At 36.0% G+C, this 7,195-nt stretch overlaps 1 protein-coding gene across 4 annotated transcripts in view; it reads left to right on the forward strand.

Annotated features, from left to right (window-relative positions):
• LOC106877926 (uncharacterized) overlaps positions 1-7,195 on the forward strand; it is a 441,127-nt gene that overhangs the window by 1,644 nt on the left and 432,288 nt on the right. The gene's annotated exons all lie outside the window — the stretch shown is intronic.

Here is a 7,195-nt window from a genome sequence, read left to right on the forward strand (position 1 = left end):
TATATATATATATATATATATATATATATATATATTTATATATGTGTGTCTGTAGATATAGTTGTCAGTGTGGTAAGAGACATACATATGTTGGTTTATGTTTATTTTCATGGTTCAGCGTGATGGTGTTGGCGTGGAATTTGTTCTTTGGTTCCACCACCACCATCATCATCATCACCACTCTGTCTCCCTTTACACCTTGAAGCTTTGTTGTCTATTATTTTTATTTACCTTTATATATACCATCTTCATATACATTCTTGCGTCTTGTTGCTTAACACCCAACAGATCTGTCAACAGAATCAAAGATCTCTTACCATTTTTTGTAGCTGTTTATGTTTTTTGTTTCTTTCTTTTGAGTTTTTTGCTTTGTATTTGCTGAATTTTGTTTTTCTTTTTTGAAATTATCTTGGCGGGTAGTGATGCGATGATGATGTAGGCATGTGATGAAATTTGTGGGTATTTTTGTTCTAAAATGTTTGGTCGTGTGTATTATAATTTCCGCTGTCCTTATAGCTTACTGTCTATCTATGTACATGTGTGTGTGTGTGTGTTTGTGTAAGAGATTGAAGTTTGTATTCGTGCTTTTATTTTCTTCTACACTTCTGCGGTTTATTGTTTCTATGTGTGTGTATCTGACAGGCATTGTTTATTTATTTATTTACTTATTTGTTTCTGCTCCCAGTGAATGTGTGTGTGTGTGTGATCTGGCATGATTATTTGTTGTTGGCGGGTGGTGGTGATGGAATGACTGAAAATTCTTAAACACGCACTTGCTGGCTGACTGCTGTGGCAGTAGTAGTAATAATAGTGTGTAAATGTGTGTGTGTGTGTGTGTGTATAATACACTCACACATACACACACACACATATATATATATATATAGATAGATAGATAGATAGATGTCTATGCGTGTGTGTCTGTCTGACAGTTATACTGACATGTCCACCCTGTACCATTATTCGAATTGCTGTGTTGTAATACACGCACCCTTATTTATTATTATTTTTTTTCACTTTGGAGACATAGGATGCTTATGTGTGTGTATACAGGAATACACGACAAGCTAGATAATATGATCCTTACTTTTCCGGGGTTTTTATTTCAGTTTGTTTTGGCTATCACATAATCTCAAACCATACTCACACACATACATGTGTATATATATATATATATATATATATATATATATATATATATATATATATATATATATATATATACACATACATACAAGAGCAGTGTGCTCGTGTGTTGCATTTAAGTGAAACAAATTGCTTGTTTTCGCCGTATGTCTTTGATTTCCAAATTCTCACACATGTCCATAATCCGTTGCAAATCCTAAATACACACACTCGCACACGACGTGTGTGTGTGAACGAATTTATGTATGCATGCATGTGTGGATGGATGGATGGATGGATGGATAATATGAGTATGTACTGAGAGGTTGAAATGTTATTTTTTCGCTGACATCATATTCACATATATAACATCCACGCTCGCGCCAATACTTCGATGGTTTTCGACCCCCTTCTACTTACTATCACCATTAGCATCATCATAGTTGTCATTAGAATTGTTTTTGTATTGCATTATCCTTCAGATTACAGTAACACCTCGAAATTTCTTCCTCGGTTTACAGACTTTACAATGTGTTCATTTCTGTGTGTGTGTGATTCTTATCGGCTTCTCCGGCCCTTTATAACAGCAGCAACCACCAATAAATAAGTCAATGTAAACCTTTTTTTTTTGTTTTCCTACGTGATCGCTCAACATGTTAAAAATGGCAGTTAAATTACCCCCCTAATTCACACCCCCACCCCCACCTTCATATATACAAGGATGAATACACGCATTAGGTGTTATGAGATAGCCGTTGAGCTGGTATGTTCGTTAAGAAAAAGAGGCAGGTTCGTCGTGGTCGGAATACCTTTGGTCGTACGACAAAACGACCAATAACCATTTTACTCCTTTATTCTCTTTCACACACACACACACATTATATTCCGTCTCCTTAACCCCTTACCTGTGTATAGCATACTGCTGACAACCATCATTCATTCTAATCTATCCACATTTCCTTTATTTAACAAACACACGTACACATCTTATCTATCTGTCTGTCTGTCTGTCAATGTATTACATTCCTAACTAGATAGCTAGCTAGCTATTTAGCTATTTATTATGTTTCTCTTGATTTTTATCTATCTTACATTGCTATGCTATGTACACTCATCATGTATATATATTACACTTTATATATATTTGTTTGTACGTATGCATAAATCTTATATACATGCCTAGATATGTATCAATCTCTCTATCTGTATACATCGTTTTGTTTATACATATGCATAAACTGTATCTCAACGCTGTCTATCTATTTCTCTCATATATATATATATATATATATATATATATATATATTACACATACATACATACATCCATAATACACATCCATACATCCATACAGGTATGTCTACAGCACACAAGTATATCTGCATCATATACCATGTGTATATATATGCATATTTATAGGTGTTCGCATACACACACTCACACACGAATGACGGAGAGAGATAAGGGTGATCTCTAATTTTTGTTATGCACTGTTTGTCTATTAATTTTATATATCTGTCAAAACCACTTATTTATTTTGCTGTTTATCAATATCTCGGAATATACCTATCTAGCCTATTTGTCTTTCATTGCCTTATCTTTCTTTCTCTCTTTTCTATTGATACATCGTCTATTTTTTTTTTCTGCATGCCTGTCCGTCTCTCTATCAGTCAGTCAGTCTGTCTGCCCATCTTGATCGATTACTCTTTGGTTGTCAGCTCTTACACAATCTGAGAGAGAAAGAATGGTTCGTGTGTGTGTGTGTGTGTGTGTGTGTGTGTTACAGCAGGCAAAGACCTTCTAGGTCCATTCTTCCGCTTGCTTGTCTTGTGGAGTGCGTGTGTGCGCGTCGCTGTCACTCAACGAAGCGTCACTGTTGGCAGCAAGCTTCTCTCGCTTTAAAAACCAGCATCATCATCATCAGTCCCTTATACCAGGCCTTTCACGGCTATTCTTGCACTTGTATAGCCACCCTTCTCTCTCTTTCTCTCTCTCTCTCTCTTTCCTTGTATCTTTCTCTCTCCCTCCCTCATCTCTCTCTCTCTCTCGTGCATGCTTACAAATAAATACCAGTTACATATAAATATATATACCCAGTTTTGATCTGGGTAGAAGCCTGTAATTCAAAAATGGATTCGTACAACTATTACGTAGAGTATATATTTTATTGTGATAGAGGGATGCCAAACATATATAAAGGCATGTATATATATGTGTGTGTGTGTGCATGTATGTATGTATATATGTGTGTATAATAAGTATGCGTACGTATAACTGTATATATATACACACTCGTTGACTTTACTATTTGATCCACGTTAAGCCCAGCTTGCGAGCCAACGAAGAAGCTCTGAAAGTGTAACCTCTCGATAGGCTGGAAATATCTGGACAGATCAGATAATGTTGTCCCAAAAGTCCCAGACAGCCCTAAAGAGCCGTGAAGGTCACGACTGGAATGCCTTTAATCGTAGTTTTTTGCTCGATCAGTGTTCAACTGGGTGCTAAACAAGCTTAACGTACACACCCACCAAAATATGTTTTGCCATTCTGGTGTAGATATAACCTGTATGCATTCACACACAAACATGCACAAATTACATTCACACACAAACATGCTTACTTGTGTACATGCACGCGGACGTGCAAATACTAGGAAGATAGATAGATAGATAGAAAATCTATATCTATGCGAACGCACTACCCTTTATAACGGCACGAGTTTCTAGAAATAGCTGCCAAAAAGTCCCTCAAATTACAACCGTTTCGTGTTGAAAAAGAGAGAACGACGCATTGGAAAATACAGTCCCTAGATACAGAATCCAAGATAAAGATGAGATGGCCATGGCCGAAACATTACTGTTCAGATTTTGTTGACCATGGGCGAAACAGCATACGCATACACGCGCGCATAGATAGATAGATAGATACACACACACATATTAAGATCGCTGTTGCATTTTGTTTGGTAATTGTTGCTGTAGATGTATAATCTGTGGAAAAATCAATTTTTAAACCGTCCAAACTTAAAATCAGGAATGAAACATCCTCCGCCCTTACTCAATTCTCATAAATTCTTAATATGAAAAACGATAGCAGCTATAACAACAATAATAATTATTATATATTTTTATTATTTATTTACCGACCAAGCGTACAAATGCACATAAACGACCTTTGTCTATCTATCTATCTATATATATATATATATATATATATCCATCCATATATTTATAATCTTAACACTTGTAATTGTGTGTGTCTACCAAAACATGGGCATCAAATAATCTACATATATTTAATTATATTAATTGGTTGAAGAGGTGAATGACACATATGCATGTGTGCTTGTGTCTGTGTGTATATATACAGACATCTGTCTCTGCACGCGCGTGTACATATTATGTATGTATCTACATATATTCTGTGTTTGTTTGTGTGTGTATGTATGTGTGTGTGTGTGTGTGACTGCGATCTAATCGCTGGATTTAAACTAAAAACCATTTGTGTTAAAATCATTGTAATTTCGTAACACGCACACACACACACACACATATATACACACACGCACACAACTGTGAAAATTGGTTTTTCAACAGTTGTTTACTCTGATAATGTGAAACTCGGAGTAGAAGTGTTGAAAACCCACCATTCCTCTCTTGGATTGAGTGCCATTTCCCTTTCGTTTGTATTAACAACGATATAAATGCATATATATATATATATAAATGCATATATATATATATATATATATATATATATATATATATATATATATATATATATATATAAGCATATATGTATATATGTGTTTGTATACAGGTACGTATAAAGACATAGAAGTGTGCATTTTACAAACGTTTACCCACCAAAGTACATGTGGGTACTTTTCTTTCGTTTGTTAGTCTATATTTGTAATAATTGGGTACACATTTGTGTATGCAATTTCGCGAATAAGTAGTCAAAAGAGTATACAGCAGAGAAGAATTGGTATCTGATTTGAACTTATTACTCTATCTCCTCTATTGTTTATTTATTGCAACTGAGTTTCCTGTCCCCGAATCTCAGAGGAATACATACATAATATGCTAGCTTGGAAAACGGACGTTAACTGGGGATTGATGTGTGTGTGTGTGTGTGTGTGTGTGATGTACACGCACGTGTGTGTATATTATGTTTGTGTATGTTGTTATTTAATATACAATAAACAGATAAGTAACTATGCTCTTAATCAGAGGCGGCAGTTTCGCTGTTTTGTTGCCAGGTTTTGTCAGGAAAAAAAATGTGGTGTTGGGGTATTAGCATTTTGTATTAGAGTATCTCTAATCTGTCAGTGAGTACGCCCGTCTCGTTTACCACATTTTGACTTACTCTTTCACACGCAGAGGCCACCACGAAATATGTTTGCTGCGTAAGATCTGTGAATTAACGTGTCCAAAGCATTATGTACCTCGTGTACACACATTATCACCAACCAACTCACGGCTGTTTCATAGTACATATTATTATTATTATCTTTACATCACCCCTTCCTGAATCTGCCATTGCCATGCTGACTGATGGGTGACTTCGCCATTCCGATGTTGATGGTATTAGTGAATATGCTGGTGGGGTACATTATTATTGTTATTGATGGTGGTGGCGGTATTTTTGTGGTGGTGCTGTTGATGTTCTTTAGCTCCGGTGCAAACGCTGATGGAGCAGGTAGGCCGCATGATCGAAAATATTCCACCCACGACCAGCCCGCCTGTTTTAAATTCCAGATAGTATATCAAACGGTACGCTGATTATTCAATAAGGTCTTGATTTAAAATAAGAAAGGGAAAGAAAGTAAAGACTTTATAGAGTAAATTTAGGGGTAGATTTTGGCTTCGTGTTTCTTGTCAGTCGACCGGACACGTTGCTTTTCCTTCTTTGGTTCGGTATTGTCATTACGGTTGCTGAACAGACCTGAATCGTCAAAAGCGTTTCCTCAAAAACCATTTCGTCCTTTTTTATATATTTTTTATTGTTTCAGTCCAGGGTAAGTGTATCCCAGACTGCATTATCCAACGTAATCTTTTCTGAGACGGTAGTGACGTGGTTTGGGAGAGACCTGGCTACAGTTTCTAGCTGGTCTACCCTTCCACTGTGTAGAGGTTCCTCTACTTGTTTGTTTGTGGTGGAGTATTGATGATAATGGTATCGTTGTTGTTCTAAATACATAAACTATACCCTTCTTCCTTCCTTTTTTTTCTCCCCCCCCTCTCACATTTTTTCTTTTTATTTCCCTCTCACTCACATACGCACACAGACATTCCTTCTCTCTCTCTCTTTCATTAAATTACACATACAATTTACTTAATGCCTTCCTCACAAGCATCTTCCCTCTCTTTTTTAATTTCTCACCTCTTAATATGTCTATTTTTGTCACCAGTTTTCTTTTCCGTCCCTTTCTTTCTCTTGCTTACACACATACACACACCCAAAATAACCACTTCGTTCCACTGCTGTCCATATTCCTGTCTCTCTATCTCTCTCTCACTCACTCCAGATATTTATTTTAAACCTTGGCTCTCTCACTTCTTTCACTTGTTTACGTGTGTGTATATGACTATCGATATCTTGTCACTCAAGCTCTGTCACTCTTTCCAGTCTGTCTGTTTGTCTTAATCAAGCCTGTCTCTGCCACTATGGCTACTGCTTGCTTCGTTCGTCTCTCAAATATTTCTGTCACAATATCTTTCCGTCTTTCCTTTCAGTTTTCACTATCAATCTATCTATCTGCTTTGTCTGCTTATTTATTACATGTCAATCTAGCTCTGCCTTTCCATTCCTATCTATCTATCTATCTATCTGTCTGTCTATTTATCTATCTATCTATTTATGTCTATCTATCTATCTATTTGTCTATCTATCTATCTATCCATTTGTCTATCTATCTATCTATCTATCCATTTGTCTATCTATCTATATATCCATATATCTATCTGTCTATCTATCTATCCATATATCTATCTGTCTATCTTATCCATATATCTATCTGTCCGTACTTCTTTCTATCTATCTCTATCCGTGCTTCTATATATATATA

This window comes from Octopus bimaculoides, chromosome 6, assembly GCF_001194135.2.
Source record: "Octopus bimaculoides isolate UCB-OBI-ISO-001 chromosome 6, ASM119413v2, whole genome shotgun sequence".
Taxonomy (NCBI): Eukaryota; Metazoa; Mollusca; class Cephalopoda; order Octopoda; family Octopodidae; genus Octopus; species Octopus bimaculoides.